The sequence below is a fragment of the Meleagris gallopavo genome, chromosome 17 (assembly GCF_905368555.1).
Source record: "Meleagris gallopavo chromosome 17, MGAL_WU_HG_1.1, whole genome shotgun sequence".
NCBI lineage: Eukaryota > Metazoa > Chordata > Aves > Galliformes > Phasianidae > Meleagris > Meleagris gallopavo.
The window spans coordinates 11,874,952-11,902,425 of NC_139420.1; the positions used below are offsets into that span (position 1 = coordinate 11,874,952).

At 41.5% G+C, this 27,474-nt stretch overlaps 1 long non-coding RNA gene across 2 annotated transcripts in view; it reads left to right on the plus strand.

Moving 5' to 3' along the window:
• Window positions 1–27,474, plus strand: part of LOC109370292 (uncharacterized) — a 43,132-nt gene that overhangs the window by 9,624 nt on the left and 6,034 nt on the right. The window contains exons 1-2 of one of the 2 annotated variants that reach the window (XR_014887056.1): window positions 10,886–11,100; window positions 16,715–16,842. This is a non-coding gene — a long non-coding RNA (uncharacterized LOC109370292). Of the gene's footprint in view, window positions 1–10,885; window positions 11,101–16,714; window positions 16,843–27,474 lie in introns of those variants that run through there. The other variant, XR_014887057.1, reaches the window with a different exon arrangement.

The window sequence follows — 27,474 nt, forward strand, 5'->3', positions numbered from 1 at the left end:
GGATTTGTAGGTATTATGAGCTACAGCCAGAGAGGTACTGCTGCTGGGTCATAAGAAGTGTTAAAATTAGAACACAATGTGGTAACCTTGGGTGTGTCTTTCTGATCTGAATTCTCCTCCCACCCACACCTCTGTTTAATAATGATGTGTTTTGAAAGGCCTGTGTCTGGCTGCCTTAGTGTCTAGGCATTTGCACCAAGCTCATCAGCTTTGGGAGTTATCACTCTGCCAGACAGCACGGGCTGCGATCCAGAAAAGTACAAAAGTACTTGTTTATACTTAAGCCTGGGAACAGTTCCACCGAAGAAGAATACCGTGCTGGGGTCCCAGGAAATTATATGTGGATAGATGTAAGCTTCCCATATCTGAGAAAGTGTTATCTCTATTTCTTGGCTTTATTTATTTATTTCTTGTGACATTTTGGCATGCTTTCTTGGCACAGACCTGCATGTTAATCCCTTAGGGAAATGAGGATCTATATGTCGCCATATATGCTCCCAGCACAGACTTACTCTTCCTATGACAGCAGTACCCTGAGTAGGCTGGTCTCATTGCACCAGGCCTTGTACTACTGTGCAATAAAAGATGGCTGTGGCGTTGTTTTGTTTTTTTTTTTTAAAAAAGGTAGTCTAAACAGACAAGGAAGGCAGACAGTGGGTCCCTCCTAGGGAGAGTGACAGAGATAAGCTAGCCTAGGAAATGTTAGGACATTTAAAATCTTTTCCTGTTCTCTTTCATAGAAGAAAGAACATTATATTTGGCTACATACATGAATCCAGATTTAAAAATAGCTAGGTTCCTTCCTGACTGAGGGAGAATGGCAGAAGTGAGCCAAATTTATGAGCTGCCTAGCAATCTTGCATTGAATTTTTGCTTGTCAGGACTCCCTCAAGTAATTGTGTTTCTATATACAAGTTTGTTGGGGAAGTTTCGTGAGCAAATACTGTGATTTATATGTGGATATCTATATTTACAGGAGAAAAACAACTGACATGCTTGTGTGAGCAAATTCCAGTGACATAAATGCTTGAGAAGTGGAGCCAAAGGGGTGGAATTGCCATTAGACTGATTGGGAGCTGGATTTAGTGGAAGGACAACATTTTAAAAGCACCTAAGTGACATAGAGGCCTCAGGGCATGTCTTCACCAGGTGGGGCTTATTAGTGGGAATGCAGCAACCTACTAATGTAGCTGGGCTGCTTCTGGACTGCAGGGCACCCAGGCAGCCTTCTGCTCTACTGTGTGGTGGATTTAGCAGCTTAGGGACCTCTGCCCCGTGTGCTGTTGTGTGGTATTGACTTTCACTGTGTGCCATTTTCAAAGGTGATTTAGGCATGAGCACTGGATTTACAAATGTATTAAGGTGCCTACTTTCTACTGAAGGCAGTGGAGGCTGGGAGCTTTAAATGCCTTTTTGGAGGGTCGGAGCCTCGAGGCCAGATTTACAGAGCTTTGTAGGTATCTGAAATGCCTGCTGATTTTACAAAAGCACCAAATAAGTTAGACCTGTCTCCTCTTGACTTCAAAGTGAATAGTAAGAGAAGAAGGTTGGTCCAAGGTGTGTGTCCTAGGCTGCCTACATAGCTTTGTGGAGTTGGTCTTTGGGAGTCCATCTTATCTTGGAGCCCATCTCTGTCTTGCTGAAGGTGACAGTGTTATGGGCATTTCTGAAAATGCTGCCTGACAAAATTATGAGTAAACATAAAGACAAAAGGCATTTATTAAATTGAAATTACTGACTTGCTTGAAACCCAGAATGGCCTACTTATACTTTGCATTTGTTGTGCATTAACAAAACCAACAGTGAAGAGAGATGAAGATGGTATTCCTGCCTTCCCTCTGTAGCAGAGGGGATTTAGTAGTGAGGACAAAGTGGTCAAAATCAGGCAGTGTGAAAAGGCAAAAACAGCAATGTTTTTGGAGTAAGAGGAAGGGTAAAGGAAGTATGAGTTGATAGAAGTGCAGGGAAAATTAAAAAAAAGAATGGGAAACAATGGGCCAATGGACTTTTGTGCCAGAGTAGCTAAAGCAATTTTTTCAAAGATTCATCTCTCTGTGTAACTGGAGGCTTTGAGGGTAAGGGAGAATGTTCTGTTTGTTGCTAAAGCTCTGTAAGAACCTTCAGGTCTCTGCCACCATGAGTCCTTACAGACTTAATGCCCAGGTTAGCCACGTGGCATGGAAAGCTTCAACTTATCCACGGCAAGTCATGAAAGAGCCACACCACTGCAGTTCTTTTTCCTACTGCAATTCCACAGTCATGGCTGGCCCTGAGGGCTTTCATAGAAGGTAATACTCTGTTATTTTGAAAGGACAGTAACAGATTGCTATTCTGTTGGCAGAAGGAGAAAAGAGAATATGAGGATTTTTAACCAGCTTCCTCCATGCCCAGTTGTAAAGATCCAGCTCTTTGTCTTGCCCCCACAGATCCATCTGCTGGAGAACTGTGGAAACAGTTCCTCATCTAGGATGGAAAATCCTTTCTCCTGGCAGACCTGCTGAGGGATTTAAACCAACAGGGATGTTGATCTGTGGAGCACGTTGCGCAGAAGACTCCACCATGCAGCAGAGTAGTGGCAGGGATTTGCTGTAAACTGATGTGGATGTGGGTAAGATTTAGACTGGTCTCCTCCTTTAAGGTGGGTCTGTGATAGGGGAAGAGCATGAGCTGCATAGCCACAAGGCTCCTTTCATTCCCCTGCAGCTGCACCGAAGTCAGAAACATTAAAGGCAGAGAGCATAGCAGAGAGGAGGGGGAGGCACGTCCCTGCTGACCCGCTGGAGCCATCCCGATCTGACAGGCCTTTCAGAGCTGTGACTGTCCGGCTGACAACAGGCCACTGACAGCTCCGTGTGTTGCTTGCTCTCTCTCCTTCTTGCCTTGAGGACTGAGAGAGCGGCCAAGGCAGCTGCCTGGAGTGGCTTCCTTACACATCCTGCTCTTTTCAATGCCAGCGAGGGCGTCTGAGTGAAAGAGAGCACAACAGACAGGCAATGAATGACAGGTGTCAGTCACGCTGGCTGCAGGGGCTGCAGAGGGAAGGAAAACAACTTATTCTGTCTTATTCTGTCCCCTCTTCAATCCCCAGCTGGAGAGCCACCCCCAAGGCCTGCCTCTTGATGCAAGCAGCCACTTAGTACATTCTCTTCCTTTCAAGTCCTTTCTCAACACAGACTTGTTTTGCTCCTGTTTCCCACTTTAACCGCTTGCTGCAAAGCCCATGTTATTACTTCTTAGTTGAACCTTGAGATATTTCTCCTGCAAGTGCTCGCAGGCTCATTTCCACACAATAAGGGTAGTTAGCAATTTCCTCCCATCCACATCTGCTACCTGCCTGCTCTGGGGGACCCTGTAAATAGCAAGAGGCAATTTTGCTTGGTGCTTCTGACTATTTCTATTAAGGAAAGCTGAGAGCATATCAATTAAATAAATGTATTGCATAGACACAGGCAGCCTTTAGGATGTGCTTCTATTTTCTGCAGCACTCCTTGTTATCATGCCTTGAAGATATCTTACCTCCGGTAGCAGCAGCTGCCAGCAGGATAGCTGTTTTGGGTCAAGGGAGCCTCAGTTCCTGAGAGAATGAGTGAAGCTGAAGGAAGAAGGAACGTGGCACCCCCTTGGGTGCTGGGTAACTGATATTGGCTCAGACTTGGGAAGCAGCATATAGAAACCAGGCTAAATTTAAACAGATAAAGAGGCAGATAAAAGGAAACCAAGCAAAGCATTAAGGTTTCTGAAGCTAGAAATCAGGCTATTCTGCAGCTACTGGAAGCACTTCCCCGTCATTTCCAAATAAGCTGGACAAAACACCAGAGAAAGCACAGTCTGGGCTGCCCCTATGGGTTTTTCTGAGCTGTGAGTGTGAGAGAGATGTGGGGAAGCTTTAGGCAAATCCTTGGTACAGGGATGAAGTAGTTAGACAGCTTGAAACACTCCAGTGAGAGCAGGCAGTGGGGCCAATTGGTGAGCCTGTCCTCTAACAAAGGAGAGATGCTGAACTCCAAAAGGTAGCTCGTGATGTGACTGCAGGCCTGGCAAGGTGCAGAAGGAAACGCAGATGCATACCAAGATGAGAGCTGCCTATAACCTTAAATGCTGCCTCATGTGAGAGGAGAGGTTGCAACATTGAAATATATGGGCTGAAATGGCAGTGTTCAGCTGAGATCAGGTGTCTGATACGCTTGAAAGTGCTGTGTTTCAATGTGGACTCTCTGTAAACAGAGTCTTAAGGTAATTCTGCAGATGTTGAGCCTGGAACACCAAGGCAACAATTTCTGATAAGCTTCACTGCTGGAAGCAATGTGCTGAGGGTTGGGATTCAGGATGGGTACATAAGGAGGTTTTGTTTCTTCAGCAGCTTCAAACTACAAGGAATTATAATAGTTTTTTCTCTCACTTAGTTCAGCCATGAAGGACCTGTCTTTCACTGATGCGGCTGTGAAAGGATGGGAAAGGTTGTTGCTTGAAGACTTGAAGGCACTATTAGAAGGATCAAAATCCTAATCAGCAAGAAGGTAGTATTCAGGCCCATTTCTTGTTTCCTGAAAAGCCAACTACTGCTGTCCTAGCTTCTGTTAGAAGCAGAGGTATGAGCAGCAGCAACTCCTGTAAGACCAGCCCAGGCCTAGGAAACAAATCTGATTATTGCTGAGCCAGAAGCGAAGATAGGTATCTGACATTTGCAACTCGAAAGCATAGGTTTATCCCCTAGCCATCTTTTCTGTTGGACTCTGAGATAAGAGGAGAAGCAAGCAATACCTCTTTCCCTGACAGCTAGGCCGTAGATTTTTAACTATTTCTTTTGGTTGTAGGAATTACCCTCTGTGATATCCATCCCTGGTATCTCTAGGCTAGCAAGCAGAAATGTACTTCAGCTTTTCAGAAAAGTTCTGATTGCTGTTCAAGTAGTGTTCTACTGGCTTAGATGGAGTAAAACGTAGGAAACAGTTGTTGAAGAACACTAAGCGTTTGGTTTTCTGGTGCTGTCTATCAGCTAGTTCATCTTTTCTGAGGTTAGTGCAGGGTGTTTCGTCTGACTCATTGTCCTCTATGGGGTAAGATCAGTTATCAGCGGTTTCTTCACTTCTCTGAGTTGCTTACAAATGAAGACATATGTTCCCTGTGTATTTTGGGTTCAGCTATCTAGATGTAAGAGAGAGCTCATTCAGAGGCACATTCACAGTTGTTGGGGGCAGTTTCATCTCTAGAACCTGCGCTCACTGATAAGACATACTTTCTTGATGAAAGCTCTTCTGGTTCAGAAAAGAGATCTGCTGTGGTCAAAGGGAAATGAAAATATTTGAATGAGTGATGGCAGAGCTTTATTATATTTTTAGTGATTATAATGTTAATAATATATTAATATAAATAGGATTGGATTTTCTCTGAGCCCTAATTCTGTTGTCCAGGTTTCTGATATTGTTAGAATATCTGATAAAGTTTCTCCTTGGATTTTTGAGTTGGATGGATTCTGTGATTTTTAAGAAGTCTTGTCATTTGTAAGTTTCTTCAAAAGGATTAAAGTATGAAATAACATTTTCACTGGATTAGGCAAGTAGAAGCCCTTAACAGGGGCAGAAGGGAAATCGCATAAGTCTGAAGTAATTACAGGTTGAATCTTTGCTTTTGGAGCTTTAGATTTTGTTCACTCAAGGCGACAGAGGAGTGTTTACACAATGTTAACGTGATGTATAATATATATATATTTGTGTATTAAGACTAATGCCAGACTTCCTTAGATACAGATTTCTTTAAAACTGTGGGGAAAGTTGCTCTCTTGCTGTCCCTGCTTCTCCATCCCTTTCCCTCCTTCCCCCTCCTTTTCTCTTGGATTCCTTGCCTTTCATGTCTTTGTTTGACATCTAGGAAAGAATCATGAGGTGCTGAATATTATTAACTTCTAAACACCTAAGAAATCAGTAGGAAATCGCAAACATTTCGGCCCCCTGACAGTCTCCGTAAATGACCTGTCCGAAATCCCTCCCCTTCTGAGATGAAAAGAGGGAGCCAGGCAGAACGGAGGAGAGAATGGGGAGAGCTAGGGAATGGGAGGGATACGCAAAATAAATGAGAAATATGATTAACTTACTTCCTTGTCTGGGTCTACAGCTGGTTCTGGGTATTTAATAAACAGGTTGACACTCCAGGTTCCCCTCATTAGGTGATCACTAAGGTCTGGGCTGTCATAAATCAAAGAGCCAGGTTATCAAGGCCTGTGATCTTTAACTGTACAGGGGCGCCCAACTGTCTGCCATAACGAGGGCTAAGAAGTGCAAGCTGTAAAGAATTAGCTGGCTGCAGCACTTTAATACACACGTGGAGGCATGAGTGCTGTGCCGTCTGTGGAGTGATTGCCCAGGTATGGATGTGGATAGGCTCCTGTCTGTGGGCTGACAGCGGCTTCTGTCTTGAATGTGAACATGTGAGCTGGTTTAAGAACTGAAATGCAGCAGAATGCAAATCTGCTCCGAAGTAGAGAGTTTCTGGCTATTCCTTGTTTTGTTCCTGGGTGACCAGAGGAACCTGTTCTCTGCTCATGTTTCAAGAGGCCAGAGACAGAGCATGGCACAGCCCAGTCCCCTTCTGTCTGTGTCCTTCTTGTGCTGGGCCTGGCGCAGCAGAACCTATGTATATTTTTTGCATTGTAGGAGGAATTGTTCTCAGGGGCATAATGCTTTGCTGGCACAATCTGGTCCTGCACTGTCCTTTATGAAGGAAGATAGCATCTGCATAGCTCTTTTTTTTCCATTGCAGGTAAGGCCTGATGGTAAAGCCTGATAAAAGTTGGGCTGCCTGAAGCCTATAGCCTGAGGCTGCATACCAAATCTGGCATGTGAACAAGTTATTGGAATCCTTCAGTGAGGCAGAGCATCAATCCACACAGGTTCTTGAAGCAAATAATAAAAGCTCTGAGCTAAGTGGACTTGTGGAGAGAAAAAAGAGAAATACAGAAAGAAAATCTTGTCCATCTCAGACCCAGTTATGTGAGAACGATTTTCAGATGCTGGGAGTGTTCTCCAGTTCTTGGTTTTCCCCGGTTTTCAATAGCCATTGTCACCCACAAAACCAGGAAAGACCTGAGAGGAGTTCCTAGGCTGATTCTGCAGGACGAGATGCTTGCTGACACAAACACCAGAGAGAAAGAATTGAACTTTGTTCCATTCTAGTGACTGTAGTATGTGTTAGAAATTGAAATGGAGAAACTGAGGAAAAGGAAATCAGAGGACTTCCCACAGGATAGATGTATTTTCCTACTTTACTAGTTGGTGAAAAGTGCAGAGCTCCTCAGGCTATGTTAGCACTCGGAAAGAATTAGGGTTGGGTCTATGGATACAGCATGCCTGGCTGTGAATCGACACAACTCCAGGGGCATGCAGCAGCTGTGCAGAGCAGTGTCCTGCAGTTGGTGGCTGTGTGCTATGCTGATGGCTTCTTCTTAATGTAAGTGGAGCAAGATAGATGCTATAAACGCATCTTGGGTTACCCATGGGAACTGTGAGTATTTCCTTTGGGAAGTATGCAAGAACCACATTGCATAAGCTAGAGAAGAAGCTCTGCATTGTATTTATTTTCAAGATGATTTCTTGAGCTGGGGCCTCTGCTACAGCTTCCTCCCTTGGATGAGAAGGATGATTTTCTATAGGAGACAGACTTTGGGAAATTAGATGGTGCAGAGATGACTGCTGTTTTCAGAGACTGAAGTCCCCTAAAGCCTTATCGCAGCAAATGTGGATTTGCTGAAGCTGCTGTACACCTTGTCACATCTTGTGTGAAGGCCCACATCTACCTGTCTCATAGATATTCAGCTGATAGGATAAGCGATGTCCCTGGAGTTAAGCCACAGCTGAAATTTCCTTGAGGGGCTCAGAGTGCAGATCCAGCTCTGTTGCAGTCACTCTGGGGCATTCCGTAGCTATTTATAATGGTGTATGTGTGTTTCTTACTTTACAGATTGTAATGCAACTCACTGCTATGGGGGAGAAAAATATAACACTAAAGCATGACATGCTGCCCCTTGGACATCAAACCGTGTGGTTCATGTCAAGCTGTGAGGTGGAAGCATCTGGTTCACAGCAGAGATTTCAGGGTGTTTTCCTCACTTCTTTCTCCTCCTGTTTTCCTCATCTGTAATATGTAGCAGCCATATATTCTATTTTTAAATACAGAAGCATCTCTCTTGTGAAAATCGACTGTGCTCACAAAATAAAATTAAGAAGAAAAAAAAAAAGAATGGAAGTAGGTTCCTGCAAAAATCTGCTAATCCAAATGCATTATTTTTTAACTCCAGTCAGTAATATATGGATTTTGGAGAAGGTCAGAGGAGGATCTACAAATGTTTGCCTATAGAATGTTTTCAGTATGTCACATTCAACGTTTTGGCAAGAGAGTAAAATGAGTACATTTTCAGAACAGCACAGCACTAACCCACAATTGCATAGTGAATTCTTTCGAAAATGGTGTGCTCTTTGCTAACCATATAGGACTCATCCAGTTGGACAGCTGGACTTAACCTTTTCTAGTGCGAGAAACTAGCATTAGAATTTTTTAAGTGCTTAGTAGGTTTGGGTTATGCAGAGAAATTTTACAAATGGTGGATAAATAATTTAATACCTTAGAAGCTGACACAGGAGCAAGATACCTAAATACTTTTTGTCTCCAAAAAAACATTCCACAGGCCTCTTATCATTCCACTGATTTTGAAAATCCCACCCTAAATCCTAAATCTTTCCTCAGCTCCTTCTTTGCACTTGAACATTGCTCTCTTTGACTGTTATAGGTAGGTTTACTTGAACAGAGTCAGTTTTCTATGCTTCTTCCCCAGTAACAAATTCTCTGAAAATGTCTTTAAATCAAAAATCTGTCTGGAAAGAATTTTTGTTATACCTAATAGACATACATGATGGGTTTTTTAATGTACGGTCTGTACTATTAATCACTGGATTCTGTGTCAGGACTTCAGGCTCTTGAATTTCAACCTAAGGATATGAGAGATCAACCCAACCAAGGAAGTGAAAATCTTCTAAGTTATTGCAGGAAATTGCCAACACTACCAATTTGTAAGGAGTTTCCTATGTTCTTGTTAGCAGATTCCTTTCTGTACTATATATTAAGGCAAAACATTAAATGTGTTTGTGCAGTGCTTGCTGTCCTATCGAAATCATACCTGTCAAACTCTGGCTAGTGTGTCAGTGTTGCATATGCTTGGAGACAATGTTTCCTGTTTTTAGCTACTAGAAAAGTACTGCTTTGCTTAATCCATTTTGCTCATCACTTTCTGATATCCTGAATGGAGTCCCAGACTTGGGCTCTACTATATAGAGTTGTAGATTTTTAACATTGGTTCATATAATGCACTTTCCAGTACAGAGTAACAACCTGCATGGTTGAAATCAGTTTGTCCCAGTGTAGAACACAGCTTTTATTTGAGAGAAAAGAAAAGGTGGGGTTATGTCAGGACTGGTTCAGAAACAGTTGAGCCATTTCACAGGAAAGACAAGAATATTTGGAATACATGTTTTGGCTGAGCTTGATGGCTGGCTAAACTACAAATGGAGGAGTTCTATAACTCTAAATAGAGAGAAACTGGAAAAACAGTGGGAGAAAAGGAGTTGTAGTGCTACAGAAGAGAAATGGGTTTTTGATTCTGAAGAACAGTGTGGCATTGACAAAGTTCACCTGCTCCTTTTAAGCATAGCTACTTTTCTTCCTCAACATTTGCCACCTACCTTTATCAAATTCTCACTCCATGATGATTCTAAAAAGCACAGAATTTAGTTGAATGGCTCTGTAACTGTATGAGCTGGATGTTTTGGGGCATGACTTAGTCCTTTTTTTTTTTTTTTTTTTTTTTTTCTACAGAGTGCTAATGGGCTGTTTCCAAATCTTCTGGTGTCACTGGAGAGTCATTTTTTAGCAACTGCTCCGCTGAAAGACAGAGCTGACGGTTTCACGTGTGATATAATTTACACCAGGCTAAGTGTTATTTAAGTACCTGGTGTTGTTTATGTCTGTCTGAATTATGCAGACTTTAATGCTAACTTTATTGTGAGTAAGCAGATATTACCATCATACTAGAATAACCTAGCTCAGTAGCAGGAAGACCCTAAATCTAGCCTCTTTGTATGACTTTATTCCTATTTTCTGAAGGACTTGAGATTTCAACTTAGAAACATTTCATTTCAACTGTAGTTACAACTATTATTACTGTTTTTAAAGGCATAGAGACTGCTGAATGCTATCTAGTCAATAAAAGTTTGGAGCTCAGTGTAAGAACTGAGGAATGTGGTAAGTCCCCTGGCATATGTTCTCTTCTGCACCAGATTGAGTTAACCTTTCTTGCATTTTCCCTTCTTACAGAAGTTATGAGATGTGAGCTGAGAAATCTTAAAAAAATAAAATAAAATCTGATGTCTGTTATTCTGACTGTTAGTTCTAAAATTAAATTTACACGAGGAGTTCAGCTGATTTCAAAGTGTTATTTGTTGGACTAAATAGGTGTTGGGGAAGTTGTATAACAAGTGGTGCTGTGGTTCATGATTCACGTTGCTTGGGTTATAACCCACTGCCATGTGGGTCATACTAGGTCTGCTGGAGAGTGGTCTGCAAAGGCCACCTGCCCAAACGATGGCAGGAAGAGATAAAAGAGAAAAGGGAAACTGAGAGTTAGGATGAGGTGATTAATAATTTAATTTAAATTACTGTGATTTAGAAATTTTCAAGTATTTCATGCACCTTCTGAGGGTGCACGCTGGGGCTTTTCTGAGGTCAATGCTTGTTCAAACGGCATTTGTAGAAAAAGTTATAGCATGAGAAAGAAATTAATAGCAAACCTCTTTCAACATATTTAACTTGTTACTATTTTCTTATATCCTTTCAGAAAAGGAAATAGGGGAAATCTTGGAAACCCAAGCATTTTTGGCTGCTGCTAAGTTAGGAACACCCTGGTGAATTATTTTTCCCTTCTCCAGTCAGAACTGTGGCCTGAACTGCAGATCAAAGAAGAGAAGCACTTTAGTTAATCTGGCATAAAAATCTACTTTAGCCTAAATAGACAGGAGGAAAAAGAAATTGAGGCCCAGACTCTACAGCAATTGTGAGGTAGGTTGTTCAAATTGTTGGTAACCGTACTGTAGTTTTTTTGTTGTTGTTGTATTTTTTTAAGGTGCTTGGAGAGAAATATTGCTGCCGTATTGAAGAGGACATTGCACCCCACACCAGAGTTGTCTGCTGTTTCAGGGAATGTTCAGAGCAGTGCAGAGACAGTTCAAGGGAAATAGGATAGAAGCCTTTTGCAAACAATAGGAGGTAGTCCACTTATGTGAATTCAGGTCTGCTTCAGAAAATGTGTGCTGAAGATGCAAGCAGTTCTTTCTTCTTTGAATCTGTTCTGCATCACATACTAACTTTATAACCATCGAACCAGAGAAATTTGACATGGCAGGTCACCATTTGTTGTGGGTTTGACCACATACCAGACAGTACTGCCTTATGACATTGAGATATAACACTATGTTTAGAGAAAATGCTGCACTGTGACCTTGTATGGTGCTGTTAGGTTCTGCGCTGTCAGATCCAAAACTTGCTAGGCACTTTGACAGAGGACTTGAAGGCTGATTCAGGATTTTTCATTCCCTATTCTTGGTGAATCTTGCAAACCTGCATCTTGCTAATCAAATCAAAATCTTGAATGCCTGCCTGCTGCTGAGTATTCTGGGCTTACCACAGTGCTAATTCAGGTCCAAGTAGGGAACTTACTTGTTGGGTCAGTCAGGAATCAGAGTTTATCCAGGTTGAGCTCACCTGCCAAAATCAGGAGTAGCAGTCGGGATACTTTTGATTATGTTTGCATCTTTCGCCTGGAAGGCTTTTTGACCTGCAGGTAGCAGCTTGATACAGTTATAGTAATCATGCAGACCTTGCTCATCTTGTATCACAGAGTGCATATTTAGCTGCAAGCCTAAATCCTGAGATACTAGGCTGGTCCTTTTCAGAGCTGTACAAGCATTTTTGGGTGAGTAGAAATCTCCACAGTAAACTTATGGCCCATAGTTGAGGGTTCTTTTGCTCATGTCTGTGATTGCATACTCAGACTGCCCCCAAGATGAATCTGTCTAACGTCCTCCTTTGAAAGAAATTCTATTTCCTTCCTATGTATGTAGCTGCTTTATTTCATTCTTTTTTAAAAAATTGTGATGCTCTTGGTAATATCAAACCCAAATATTCTTGCTGTCAGCTATGCTATACTGAACACATTGTGTTCTAGCCCCAAGTGGACTCAGAAAAAAAAAAATTAATGACCATCTTATTTATAGTCACTTCTGCAATGTCTCTTGCAAAAGAACGATCGTCTCCTGTTCTTTCTTTTAGATGCAACATAGTTGTCCATTTTCATCAGTCTTTTCCCTCCAGTGATGTATTTGAACCTTCTTACCAGTCATGATGGTCTCACATATCACTTCTTGCAGTGATGTGGCCAAAACTGGATGTCTTGGCTTAACTTTAGCGATGTCCAGTACAAACAGGGAGAAGTATCTTTTGTTCCTCACCTGTCAATGCACTCTGGTTTGGGATGTCTTCCTCTTCTTCTTCTTGCATTTTGTTCCAGTTTATTGAGATTGTTGACTTATAATGATATCTGCCAGAGTGGTTGCTACATAACCCTAAGGGCTATCTATACTAATTACTATGCTAATGAAAGTGGAGCTAATATGGTTCTCTGTGGAACTCCACGTGAAGTGTCCTGTCGGTTGGATAGAAAATTGCTAGTAATTTAAGAGGACTTATCTAGATAGCTTTACCTACTAACTGTGATGGTTTTAAGCTAAGTTTGATTTCCTTTCACAGAACCATAGATTTCCTCTGTATGCTTTTAAAACATTAAGTGGGCAAGAATTAAAAGTCTTGCTTTTTTACTTAATTTGTGAAAGTAAATCAGCTCTAATACTTTCCCCATAATCACCACAATTGTTACCTCATTATACGTAACATAATAGACTGAATAGTTTATTCCTGACCATTCTGTACTGGTGGTTTTAAACATCTTATTTCCTTCTGATTACTTCTAAACTTTTCTTGCAATGTTCTAGATAGTGCAGTTAAGTAAGTTCTGCTTTTAAAGATAGCTTCTTTGCCCACTGTTTCTCTAGAACCACATCAAAATGAATACTAGTTATTCACAGGTTTCAGATATTACTTGAACTGCTCAAGGACACATTTCATTAAACTTTACATGCTTGAATAAATTAAATGTAAATACCTTAGGATGACCTGGATGTGGCTTCTATGGAATGTAGGCACTGTTTTGGAATTCCACCCCAGTTCCTACTTTTACAGGGAGAGGTGTGCTCCCCCAGTTCCAGACTCTGTGAGTAAGTGCTGTTCCAAGCCTTGTGGAAGTGCAGAAGTTGTTTGACAGCTTGTCTAGATTAAAGCGTTTCCCTTTCTCGCTGGGAGATTTTTCAAATATATTTTTTAGAGTCAATTAAGATCAGAGACATTCCACTTACCTTGTATCATTCTGGTACTGTATAGTCTGTTCCATTAAGTGCCAGGTTTACTCTGATTCCCATTGGAAATCTAAGAGATTCTGCATCTGCCAGTTTCCTCCCAGCTTGCTAGCATCCCCTTTTTTTGTAGTCCAGTTTCATTGTCTAATCTACCTTTTCTCTGAGAACAAAACTTTTTCTTCCAAGTTAACTTCTTGGTTACAGTTTTCAGCCAGTTTGTTCCTACTAGATAGGAAGAGATTTAAGATAGCTGTTGACATTGTTCAGCTCTTCCACCTTCTGAAAGAAAAAGTTATTCCTAAGGATGTGGCAGTCAGACTGTCTGGCAATGTTGCATTTGTGTTGGCTAGCTAGCTGACTTTCTGTGGCCATTAGTGGAGAATTTTTCTTTGTGGGATTCTCTAACTATACTGCAAGCTTTTTTTTCCTCTCACCAACAAGGCATAAAATCATAGAATGGTTGAGGTTGGAAGGGACCTTTAAGATCGTCTTGTTCCAGCCCTCCTGCTATAGGCAGGGACACCTCTCATTAGACTAGATTGCTCAGCGGCCCATCCAGCCTGGCCTTGAATGCCTCCAGGGAGGGGGCATCTACATGGAATATTTCAGCTTCCCAATTAAACCAAAGCTGTCTGATTAGATGGTGGCAACTGTGTTTGCCAAAAATATTTGACTGAATATTGCTGCTTTGATTCAACCATGTTTGTGGTTTCTTGTCATCTGCTGTCAGTGAACAAACCTGATGAGCGTGAGTTTCATTCATATAAAACCACAGGGCATGCTGCGCTTGATATGAATGTCCTGGTCACTGGAGAGCACAGAGATTTTTGGTATGTGAACAGAACTATTCACTGTTGTGTTGTGGAAAGGACTTTGGACATCAGAGGAGACACAACAGCATATGACTTATGTGCCCAGTTACACAGTGTATAACTAAATAGCAGTTCACAAATGCTCTGCAGTCTGAAGACAGCTACTCCAGCAAAAGATGGTGCATGTTCGAAGCGATCGGGCTTCTTTAATGCTTTGTGAAACCAAACCAAAAAAAAAAAAAAGGGCTAAATTTGCAGCTATCCCTAAGGAATTATCTGTAAGCATGAGCTCTATCTGCAAATCATAATTTAATCAGCTTATGTGGCTGCCCATGGTCACAAAGCTGTAATTGATTAAAAATGATCCTTTTCTTAACAAAGTAAAGCTGCAGCTGAAAAAATGGCATTCTGAGATGATTCTAATATGCCCTGCTCTGACAATATGACAAGGAGCAGTTCTGTAGAAATCAAAGAATCTCAGAGCAAGAGGTTTGGGAGCTGTCACAGAGAAGTCTGTTTTGTTGTTGTTGTTGTTGTTTTTAACTTTGGGGTGGTTTAGACTGAATTTGGACTTTTTTTTCAATGTATTCACATTACCTAGGGAGATGAACAGGGAAAGGGCCTCTTGTGAAAGGCCACATGGCCCGCTTCCAATTCTGATAAAGTCAACCTGCTTGGCCCCACCAACAGGAAATAGGATGCTGCCCCTTTAAGCGGACTGTAAGGAGTATGGAATTACGGCTAACTTGGTTTGGAGCCTTTGTGTAAGGCTTTCAGGAAGAGATAAACCATTAATCATGCACAATTACTCTGACCTTGCATGAACTAAAGCCTCTCTGAACACATAAGATTACCGTCTCTGGGGACCTTGAGATACTGACACGATCAGCTCAGTACGAGGGCACTGGAAACTGCTGCACAAAATGGCTGAAAGCTTGGCTTTTATCTCCTTTTCTTAAACTGGACTCTCCTTCCACACAGAATAGACATTTATCTTTCCGACATGCTTGTGGAGTAAAATGAGGAGAAGGAATTTCCCTTAAATCAGGTCCTGAATTCATAGAATGTGATTGGGCAATGATGGCAGTGCTTCAGAGAATAAATTACACCTGTTTTTTGGTCAAAATATATTCTTCAACTCACTGAGGTGGAGCTCTTTGCACTTATTATTGCAGTCTTCCTCTGGGGGACCTTCTTGCTCTCTGGGTCAGTGGCAGAGATTGTGAGGTGATTCTGCTGTGTAATTAATATTTGCTGCTTTCCTTATACCATCCTCACCTGTTTTAATTAGATTTAGATGGCAATTTTCAGAGTTGGTTTACCTCCCTTGCAGGAGTCTTGTTTAGCATTTCCTTCACCTCTGAAACTCCCTGAGTAAACACGTCTCACTTAACCATACCCTCTACCTGCCATTCCCCCAACCTCCTGGCACTAGCAGCAATGTATAATGAAATAACACTCATTAAGTAGCTATTGATTTCAATTTGTTATTTTTAAAAATGAAGATGAACTAAGCATGCACAGGAGCAGTTGCAGCAGCTCAGCTGACTGCCTCAGTAGAATGCAGTACCTTGTTTACATCCAATCACTGATCATGCATTGGATCCTTACAGCTTCATTCATGCATAAAATTCATACCATTATAAATATTTTACTTAAGTGTGTGATATTTTTAAACTGTTACTTACTGAAGTTCAACATCTATTTTGAACATAAGATTACATTGATATAATTATTGTTTTTCCCTCTTCACAAAGAAGTACTTATGTATATCTGCAATAGGAAGTTTGTACTGCTTTCACCTGCAGTAAGCTGCTGCAGTTTGTAAGTAGTGCTGGCATTAGTAGTAGATGTATGTATAGAGAAACTTTTCAGGTCCAATTTTTTTTTTCTTCTTTCTTTTTTCTTCTCTTTTTTTTTTTTTTTTTTTTGCCAACCATAGTTTAGATCTGGAGATTAAATACCTTTTAAAAAGAAATGCCTTCAAGTCTTCAGAAAACTACAGTATTTTTTTATAGTCTTGATTTTAAACTTATCAGTGACTGTTTGGCTTCAGTTATCTGACTAGAACACTAAAAGATTTCTTTTTAGGTGTTCGTTGGTATTTTTCAAACCCTCTGTCAACTGCCAATAAACCATTGCCATTAAAAAGAAGGCTAACGAGCCTCTGTTTTTCTGCCAAAATACTTGTGTTTGAATTCAGACCTTTCTCTGCATATCTGTATGGAATACTTGATTGAAATTTGCACAGATTGTTGACCCTTACTTAGTTCAACATATAACAAAAACTTCTGGAACAAATTATAACATTGAATAGACTGTCATTACTTTGAGGTTCTGCAGATAAAATGCCACTCTTCTCTCCATTAAAGTAGCAAACCTCTTATTTTTCAGAGATACAATTTTAAAGAAACAGAGATCCCCACAATGCGTTAAAGGACTTGTCAATGATATCTACTACTAAAATATGTGCACGCTTCTGACCAGCACCTCTGTCTTCTAAGTTATACATATGTGGATAGGTAAGTCCAAAAGCCATGAATACACTCTTCATTGTAGTAAATGATTTGGACAAAGTATACTGCTCAATGAAAATATATTTAGAAAAAAGAAATAATAAAGTGCCACGAATGCAGTGGTAAGGAACTTAATAAAAGTAAGTTGTCTGGCAGGGATATTAAACCTGATGTGGCCCTCCCACAACTGAATGTAAGGGGAAATTTTTGGTAAGGAACATTTCTCTTGATTTTTTTTTTTATTTATTTTTTTTTCTGCAAGATTTTTGCACAGTGTTCCAGTGTTCTGCATTCATAGTCATTGTTAGGAACAGAAAAATGGGTCTGTAGCAACTGATGTTATATTTTGTATCAGAAGAGAGTGTTTAAAGGCTCCTTGTATTGCTTGCTATACCTACAGTATGGGAGCCCGCTTGGAGGGAGCTGTCCAGTACTAGCTGGAGAAGCCACATATTGTGCTTGCTTTCCTCTTTTTCTTTTTTGGTTTTCTGAAGTTCTCTTTCTGCTTCTTTTTTACATTTTCCACTAATGCATTTAAAAGATACTGCCCATGGCTCGATGGCTGTTGATTCTAAGAAATATTTTACAGGAAGTAAATTCATTAGAAAACAAATAACAGCAACAGACAAACAGACTCACCAAAACAAAAGGAGTGAAAAGAATTAGTGAAATTTCAGTAAAGGGCAAAGTGATTAACATAAATAAGGGAGCCATCTAAAAAGAAAAATAACCATGTAGATGCTATCAGCCAACATTTAACAGCCTGTCAGGGTAAATTGGTTTTGCCAGTATCCCCAGAGCAAGATGTTTCTAAACCACACACTTTCTTTTACTCAGGACAAAGAGATGTTGTAAATATAAAAGCAAGATGTTAGCTTGTTGAGTAAGATGCTGTTGGAACAGACTGCCGTAGGATGTGGTTGATTCATCATCATGTGGAGCGTGCAAAGGGAGAATTCATGTCTGTTTTAAACTATGCTGCATTTCAACCATGAGATATTGCTTTTAGTACTGACTTCATGTAGTGGGGAAGGATAATTCTTTCCCTAAAGGAGTGTTGATGATCTGTTTTGCAGTTCAGACCATATGACATTATTGGTACTTTCCTGCAAATCTGTAGAATATCTTTATCTGAAGCGTGGTGCTAAGCCCTGGCCTTGCTCTTCTTGTGGTGCTGTGTGGTCATAGCTGTTCACGGCACTCTGGGCAATGATAAAACAATGCCAGTTTTCAGAAATACATAGATTATCAACTCTGTTCCTCCTTCAGGAGAGGAGCAGCAGATTGGATAAGAATTAGTTGGGGGGGGGGGGGAAGAGGGAGGAAGATGGGAGCTTGGTGGCAGGAGTGCAGGAAAGCAATCTGCTAAGCATGAACTTCATTGCATATGTTGTGAGGGGCAAGATCAAACAAAGGTATATTCTTGTCTCATGTAAACCAGCATGAGTCAGGAGTGCATTAACTGAAGTCAGTGTCTGAGCTGCATCAAGGCAGAGCTTGAAGTGACCAGCATCTGTCTTGTGTTCTTCTTTGCTTTTAGTCTTGTTGCACTACTCTGTAACAAAAGATGAGGAAAGATCCTGCTGTAAGAGGTTTTAAAGTGGGAGCTGTTTACCAGCTGGAGTGAAAATGACAACTTACTACTTCCTGGTTGTAATCCAGATGTTTATTATGTATCCACATTGCAGTGCTGTCAGCATGGCTTGTGTAGTTTTGCTGAGACATATGTTAGCTTGGTGGCTGCATTGCCAGAACCGTAATAAGCTCCACGTGGGCCTATAAGCTTATCTTCTGAAAAAAAAGTGTTGTAGACTCTGCTTCACCCTGCTACTGTACTGCTAAATGGACTGATGCTTATCAACTTAAAATTAGCCATGTGTATCAAGCTATTTATGCTTTGAACTGGACCTGTGTGTATTCTCTTTAGTTTGACTTTTTAATGCAGATGCTTCATGTCCAGAATGCGTTCAGATTTTGTCACTGTATTTGAAATCTGAAATACTTCGTTGGTTAGAGAGTTACAGAACAGGAAAGAGATGCTCAGGCAGCATGGATCTATTTAGCTTCTCTGCTGCTGACAGTCCATGTAATTCATGTAAACCAGTGGAATACTTGGCTGAAGGATTGTACCATACTAATAGGAAGTAGAATTGTAGGGGTTAAAGGAGAGAGCATCCTTTTTATAATTAGGACAGATCAGAAGTGGAGCAAAATGTTCTTGCAGCTGAGTCCGCTGCCCTCTAACTAGCCTGGAGTCTAGAGCTGGGGCCTGATGGACACTTGTACGGAATGCAATTTAATCTGTAATGGCTGAGGACTCCTCAAAGTCTGCGGCAAATGGCAATTATTGTCCTTTTTTGCCACATCCCCCCCAACCAAAACAAGAAGGAAGAAAGTTAATGAAAATAACAACAGGGAAGCATCTTAACTGGCATCCTACCTCCCCTCTCTCCATATAAAAAATCTCTGCAGTGTAGTGAGTGAAATGAGCTGCCCTGTATAATAAAGTCTCTCAAACACCGATGTGAAGCAAGAATTCCTCCCCCACACGCATGCATGTGCACCCCTTTTCCCTAATGAGCAGGGAGACGCCAGCTTGGGGGCTGCAGCCAGTGTTAAATTAGCAGAGAAGGCCATCCAAAGTGGGCTGACTCCAGCGTAAACTGCCTTAAGTGTCTGTTTATTAAATCACACCACCGCTTAGAGTCTGCCCTGCTGCCACATCAGAGCTGTCTGCATACAGACAAATCCTGGACAGTCCCAGGGGGACTTGGTCCAACTGGATACTGGCAGTAATAATGTGCTGGAGAGAGGGCAATCTGCCACCAACAGGCTTCTCATTAGACTCCATCATGTGTTATTCCTCAAGAGAAAGGTGACTGCGCTTGTAACAGCGGAGAACCTGGATATCTTGAAACTTTAAAGTTTTCTTCCTCTCTCTGTTTTACAGAATGTAAGCCATGGCAGCTAACTGGCCTTCAAACTGCTTTGAAGCAGTAGCTTTCCTGTATCAGTTCTTATGGAGAAGTATGAAATTCAGCTTCAGCTCTCTTTTTGGGATGCAGTGTGAGCAAGTTGTTAATATTTACCGATTTTCAGAGTTTACTGGTGTCAATCTATCTAAGGCTCTGGAAATAGAAAATCCACTGTTCAAACTTTAATCTGTAGTATTAAAGAAGTAAGTCAGAATTCTTCTGCAAATTTGTACAGCATTGAGTATGATGAGGGTTTGATTCTGGCTGGGATTTCTGCATATGCCTGCAAAACAATACTGGCAATCTAGACATACTACATATTCTGCTGTCAAGAAAGATAGGAGATATGCACCCAAGCCGTGAATCCTATTGCAGCAGTCAGGAGGCATCACTTTTTTTGTTCTGATAGTTGTGGGGAAATTGTTGTCCAAGAGCCCCACTATATTCTTTTCTTCCTTAAGGGCTATTTCTTAAATATGGTTGGAACAGAGGCTACTATTTTATGACTTCTGACTGCTTATCTTACCAATTGGATTGTCAGGCTTTCCACACTTTCAAGATAAGATGTATTTTCTGCATAAATGTTTAACAAATCCCTAGAAAGGGATCTTGGAGAGAAGTGGATCACTCATCCCATAGGGAAGTTTAGGATAACTTCTGGAAAAGTCTGGAAAACTCAAAGTCTGTTCTCGTGAACTGCAAGGATTTATTGAACAGCTCTCAAATTTACCACGCTTCCATTTCACACAGATTTTTCTCTGGAATATTGTTTTTAAGCTTCAAACACATTTCATCCACATGTTGTCTGATCAGGGCAATGAAATTTGTACATACAGCATGAATTTCTGTTTCAGTTTACTTTGACAAATTTGTGGGTACTTCCAAACACAGATCTTCTGCTCAACCTTCTTTATGTCTTCCACTGAGAGCATTTTTGCTGCACTCTAGACTTCTAGAGTCTCTGCTGCAGTCCAGATGGCCATGTTCTGTGACAGTTGATTAGGAGTCATGGTCAAGCCTTTTTTTCTGAGGTGGCCCACTGACATAGTAGAAAAGCAGCAGTTATCGAGCTAATTTGTATGCGGAAAGAGCTATGCAAAATTTAATCTGAAGTGCTTGGTTTAGCTGGCAGAAAGGGAGAGGTGGACTGTTTTCCATTTCCCTTTAAAATGTCAAACACTAATAGTCTCTTCCGATCATCCTGAGATTGCCAAATAATTGACTCCTGCCTATAGAAAAAACCTCCCTGATCGACAAAGCAGGAAGCTGATGACAGCAACTGCCTGAACGTGTCCAAATTAGTCAACCCCTTGCAACCCCAGCAAGGTCAACAGTGGTAGCTCAGAGGTCGTGGGGCAGCAGGAGATGGAGGCTGAAGATTGCCCTGCTTCCTCTGCCCTCTCATGCCTCCAGGACATAGCAGAGAGATGAGGGATTCACAGCTGGAGCGGCCAGCACCTGAACTGCATGTCCAACAGAGATCTGTTTATTCAAAAGGTCTGCTATATGTTAGCTAAGAGACAGGATGAGGTTAGGAAAGGAGGAAGTGCCTGTCTTTGTGAGTGGCAACAGAGCAGTGGTGTCCCGTGTGGAGCTGACCTAGTGTCAGACAGCTCCTAGCATGTTTTCTCTTTGCATCCTCCAGGGTTTGCTTGGCTTGCTGTTTAGAACCAACCTACTTGGAACAAATGGGTGTTTGTCCTGTTGCTGGAATCTTTTTTTCTTGAGCAACTGTGATTGTGAAAATGAGTGTTTGAATGTTACCCTGGTATGGCCAAGTATATCTCAGGGACGTAGAGCATTTAGCAATACACATTCTCAGAGAAAAGATGGAGAAGGATGCCCACAAATCCATTCTTTAGTTGGGTGCTTCCTCAATACACCCAGTTAGGCATGTTGGGTAGTGTGATTTTTATAAAGCCATGGATGTAAAGCAGCAAGGAAACTCTGGCCCTGTTTCCCTTTGTTTTGTCTTTGAGAGGACTGCAGGTGTACCTCTGCCTTCTTGAAGGCACTCAAGCTTATAAGGGTTGTGGCATTTTCTTAAGATTATTTTTGAGACTCAGGGAAGGGAAGTGTTGTCTCAGAGCTCCCAATCAATACCACTTACAGATAGGTTGAGAAAGTTTAAAGACTAGACTCCTTATCTGCTAGCCTGTCTTCTCATCTGTGTTTCCTTGTGCAGAGCAATCGGGGTTAGGGAACCTGTCCTTGACAACCCTGTGAGGGTGCTGCTGCGGGTCAGGACCTCTGCCCAAAGAAGAAGAGTTGCCTGTAGGCTTCCCACATCTTTGCACGGAAACCCGGGCTGGATGCTCTGTCACACTCTGACAAAGGTCACTTTTACATCCCATCTTCTAAAAGGTCACAGCATGACCTCAGGTACAGGAGGAGAGGAGGAGGGGGGGAAGAAGGCTGTTCTCTCTTTCTTTAGATTTGTTTTTACCACTGGAAAATATGTACCTTGCCTTTACTTCTGTGCTGCTCTCTTTCTCTACTACACTGGCACCTTCTCTTCCTAAATGCGACCGTATAGACCTTTCCCCTGCAGGCTGAACAAGCTGGTTACTGAATTTCTCTTCCTTCTCCACTTCATTCTATCTGCATAGCTGCAGCTATTCTAATGATACTTTTTCAAATTAACAAGCAAATGCTTCCAACCTCACTGTGCCATCCAGGTGTTAAACTGCATGAGCACAGTTCTGCACCACAGTTTTTGTGAGATGCCATAAAGGCAGCATTGCCCTCTGAGGGCGAAGAGGGAGAAAAGTAACAAGCCTTTTCTGGCTCATTCTGGTATATTGTGCTTGCTAAGTCCTGAAAAGTACTTCCTCCTTTCTATCAACATCAAAACATGTCAATGAGAGATGGCTTTTGCCTTTCAACCCCAAGTATTCAGGTGGCACAGCTACACAGCTGTTTCCCAAACTAGGATCTACTGAACCATCTAGAAGAAGTAATATTTTTTTCTTGACTTCTTGTGTAGCTCAGTGGTTAATGGGACACTTAGACTGATCTCCTACATGCCTTTAAACGCAGAAGCATCAATAGTGCTATTTTCTGCATTTCAGACACTGATGGAAGGAAAAAGCGTAGGTGGTTTCTCTGTCCATTTTAATAACATTTTTTCTTCATGTCTCAACTGTGCTAGCAGAGAGGAAGGTGCTGAGCATGGGGTACTGCAGTGACTTGTTAGAGATGCTAGTCATAGTTCTTCAAACAGCAGAACCAGGAGATTCAGTTTTCAGAGACTCTGTAGACGTAGTGATGACTGCAACTTGGTACAAGATATTTTACTTGCAGTATTTGTTCTTCACAAAGAATTACCTTAAGATGTGTAAGAGAGAGAGAGAAACATGGAAAATCCAAATTCACTTTTTTTTCAGGCTTTTGGATAGGAAAAAGCCTGCCCCTGAATAATCTAAAAAAAAATAGTTGATCAAACTTGCACTTGTTCTATATTAAAATGAATTAATGTAACTTAGATATGTGTATGGGCTCTTATTGTTAACATATCTGAGTTACATCTCAAGATACGTTTATTGAGTCAGAGACTGATGCTTTAGTATAAGTACATGCTGTTGTCCCTACAGTGCAGATCGGTAATTAAGTAACTGAAGACCATCATTACTTGAACTATGTGATCACCTTGAAAAATTCCCACTTGATTCTCGAGATCTCAAAGGAAATCTATGCAAGCTACTCACTGGGCCAGTCTGTGTGATCCTGAAACATTAACCAACTAGACTGATAGAAATCCTGTATATTGACCAGGCCACAGAAAGTGGAGAAGTAGTAATTTGCATAAGGTCAAAAACTAGGTCACGATTTAGCTAGGAATACCAATGAATTGGACTACCTGTTGAGAAAAAAAGAAAGAAACAGCCATGATGAAAAATACCCAAAGGTGGTTATCTGAGTACCAGTCAGAAGGGAGACTGTTTCACTAATTGGGTCTTAAAAGGTCTTTTCTATTCCATTTTAATTCTTATAATATGCCCCTCACCAAGATATAAGGGTGTCTGTCTAAGGATGTCTTTCTTTTCTTTCTTTTCAGCTGTGTTTATTTTCCACTCTCCCCTTACCCATTATTTGCGAGTTCATGAAGAGCATTCAGACCCCATGAGGGGGTCTCTACAGATCCCCTAAGAAGATTAAGCTCTCTGAATATTTCATGCCCTGATTGACAGTTCTTGAGGACCTCTTGTAAGCCTGGCGCCCGTATTCTTGTTTAAAAAAAAAAAAAAAAAAAGGAAGATCGAGAGAGAGAGAGACAAGAAAATCACATACACAGGGGAAAAATTGATCCTATGGGCCCGACCTCTGTGGAAGGAAGGCGCTGGACAGTGGGACTTCCTCCTGGACATCTCGCCCTCCCTTTCCCTGCCCATCAGTCTCTACCGTGAAATAAAAGGAAGGTAATGGGATTTCAGGAAGCAAGGAGTAGTCTGCCGATGTGGTTGCTGCCCCCTCCCCCGGAGCTCCAGCGCTTAGGCTCATGGCCCCTCAAGAGCTATTGTAAGTCTCCATCTCTGACTCTCACTCTGCGCTGGCGTTCTTCCTTTCCTAACAAGCTGACCTAGCTGAGCCGATGGCCCCTCATTAGAGGCTGAACAGACCGAGCCCTGTGCTCTCCTGTAGCCGTTTCACCCCATTAAGGGTTGCCCCTTTTTGACAGCGGGAAAGGGAGCCAACGACCTGTAAATTCTCAATCAGACTGCTTTAGATTCTCCCTTCCCCCTTAATCGTCCCATAATAGGCGGCTGAGAAGTTTCTTCTTTATTTAGAAAGGCAGGGCCAAGAAGATCTCCTCACATGCTGAGTTTAAAAGGAAGGAGGAAGAAGGGACAGGAGGAAGAAATGCAGAACCAACTCCTCACCCTTCTTGCAGCTGGAGTGCTATGAGATACACTGCTGTGCTTGCCGTAGGTACCAGTGTGAAAGGTAGCTAGGTCCTATCTGCCTCTTACTTGATGCTGAAGAGTAACTGCATTACAGAGTCTGTTCTTGGAGTCTGGATCAGATGATATTTAGCCTGGGAACTACCCATACCTGAGATGATATACCTGAGAATTGAGAATCTTGCCAGTAGTAATGATACAGAAATGCTACCAGTGAAAGGCCCTAATCCTTCCATCCGCTCTTTATTTACTTCAGAAGGTCGCTTGGGATTCTCAGGATCATGATTTTTCTGGCTAGCCCATTTCTGGCAATTGCTTGAGGTACAGGTGTAAATGCCTTGAGTGGCTTAACCAAACATTTTCAGATCTGATTTTCAGATCAGTTTCAGACCATTTTCAGATCAAAGAGGGAAAATTTTAGGACTATGCAGCTAGGGCAGGTATTTTTCAGTTCTGCTAATGAACGGACATGTACGTTCAGAGGGGGTGGAGATGGAGCTTATTCCTTCTCAGTGTGAAAACACTGGATACAGTTACGGTCTTCATTGCCTTTAAGACTTTATACCGGATAGACTGAGTAGGGAAGTAGTGAGGATGGGGGAACTTTGTCAGTACTGAACACTGTCTCCCACCAGATAAGAAAGTGCATCGTTTCATGGCTTCACGGGTTGAGGGCTTCTTCCCTTCCTTGGGCTCTAGAGTGGTGAGCTATCTAGCCTTGTATACTCACTATAAAGTCTACTGAGATTTTTGTTAAAATGATGTTTTACAGTCCAAAGACATGGAGGATGGGATGTATGTGCTGCTTTGAAGCAGGTGTTACTGTGGAGGGAACCATTAATATGTGAGAATACTGTATTTGCCCAAGTTCCTCTTTGCTGCTGGGGAGTTGGACTCTTCCCACTTTTGTGGTACCCTCATTTTTTCCTTACTCAAGAATTCAGAGCTGCTGGATTCAAATTGAAGTGTCCTCTATATGACTAAATTTGCTTTTGAACTCACCTTCCTGATGTGATTGAGCCAAAGTGTAGCACACATCTATGTTAAACTTAAAAATTCTTTCTATGTACAGTCAATATTTCAGTGTGGTTGTGTTTGGACACCCAAGTCTTGGGACCATTTCAGTAGAGTGAACTATTCAAGTTGCATGTAGAATATTCTATGTAAAAGACATGGACAGTTTTTTCAAGCCAGTCAAGCCAGTACGTTATCCAATAACATCACCTTTCTAAAGTCAGTTATTACTTTTAACAACCGATTGATGTCCCATTTACTCACGATAGCAATCTTGGTGGAATGCCAGTGCCATTCCTCAATAGATCTTATCCTGCCAATGTTCTGTGGACAGGGCATGGAGCTTTACAGCACAGCTAATGCTGGAGCTTGTAATTTTTCTTTGGGGCAGAAGAGGAAAGCATCTGGATATTGATAGCTATTGTGGAAAATATTTGTATACAAACAGAATCAAAGAAGCTTTTGCTCATTATCAGTCTCATACTACTAGTGTAAGTGTTATGAAGCTGCACAGTGATATGGCTCTCAACCTTGTCCTTATCTCCCTTGTTCCTACTGGCCTGCCAGATAGAGTTTAGGGCTCCTGTGCCTTGTCTCTCTGGTGTGCCTGGAGGTGCTGTGTTGAAAGCAAACTGTTCAAGAAGTGTCAGAGGTTTGGGAGGAATTTACTTCTCTCCTACAGAAATGAAGTGATGGGACACGGACTGGATTTTCATCTCAACTCTAACGAAGTGGAAAAAGCTCAACAGACTTCTTCATAACTTACCAGATTAAGGGAGAATGAATCCTGGATTTTGAATATTTTTCTGCATTTAGAAACAGGAAGAATCGTATCCACGATGGCTTGGTTTTTGTTCTGCTTAGGTTTTTTGTACACTCTCTACAATATCTGATGCATTTTTCTTTCCAGGAGTAATTTCTATACTTTATTATATGTTAACTGTGGTGGAAAATACAACTGAATGAGAATATCACATTTTTCTGGCCTGTTAACACTTAGGAAATTATTTATAAAGACAGACCTCATCTTTGATTTCTAGACATCTGATATAGGAGAAACAGCTCTTCAAAGCAATCCATATCTCTTCACAGAACTACAGAATAATTCAAGTCAGAAGGGACTTCTGGAAGCCATCTGATCTGTGCCCTGCTCTAAGCAGAGGGGGATAGCAGATCAGGATGCTGCTGTCCATTCACAGACCCTTGCAACAACAAACTGGCTCCTTCCCATTAGGGCTGTGAGGAGTCAGATGCTGCTGTGCTGCCAGCCCTGACTGCTGGAATGGCCTTTCCATGGCAACTGTGCCACAGGGAGACTGTCTATCCTCTGTCTTAGAATAGAAGCAGACTGGCTTTGCTGTGGGTGTCTCAAAATTGCAAATTCGCTTCAGGCACCCAAGTGGAAAAGTATGCATTGCTATGGTGCTGTGCATGTTAACAAGTGGCTATCACAGCAACAGCAGGGTAAGAAAAGGAAGATTTTTTATAAGAATAAGGGAATAGTAATTGAAAATTTGGAACCACTGTTGAAATAGTTATCCATGTTCAAAACCAACTTGGAATTTAAAGTTGTTTTTTTAGGATTCTGAAACTTCTGGATCCTTTTTTTCCATTTTAATCTGTGGCTAGGAATAGAACCGGAGAGTCTAAGATACCTTACAATTTCTTGTAGCATTTGGATTTGTGAGCAAAGGGTTTGCAAAGGGATCTTTTAAGAGTAAGGCGCTGTAAGTGCAAGACTGGGGCTG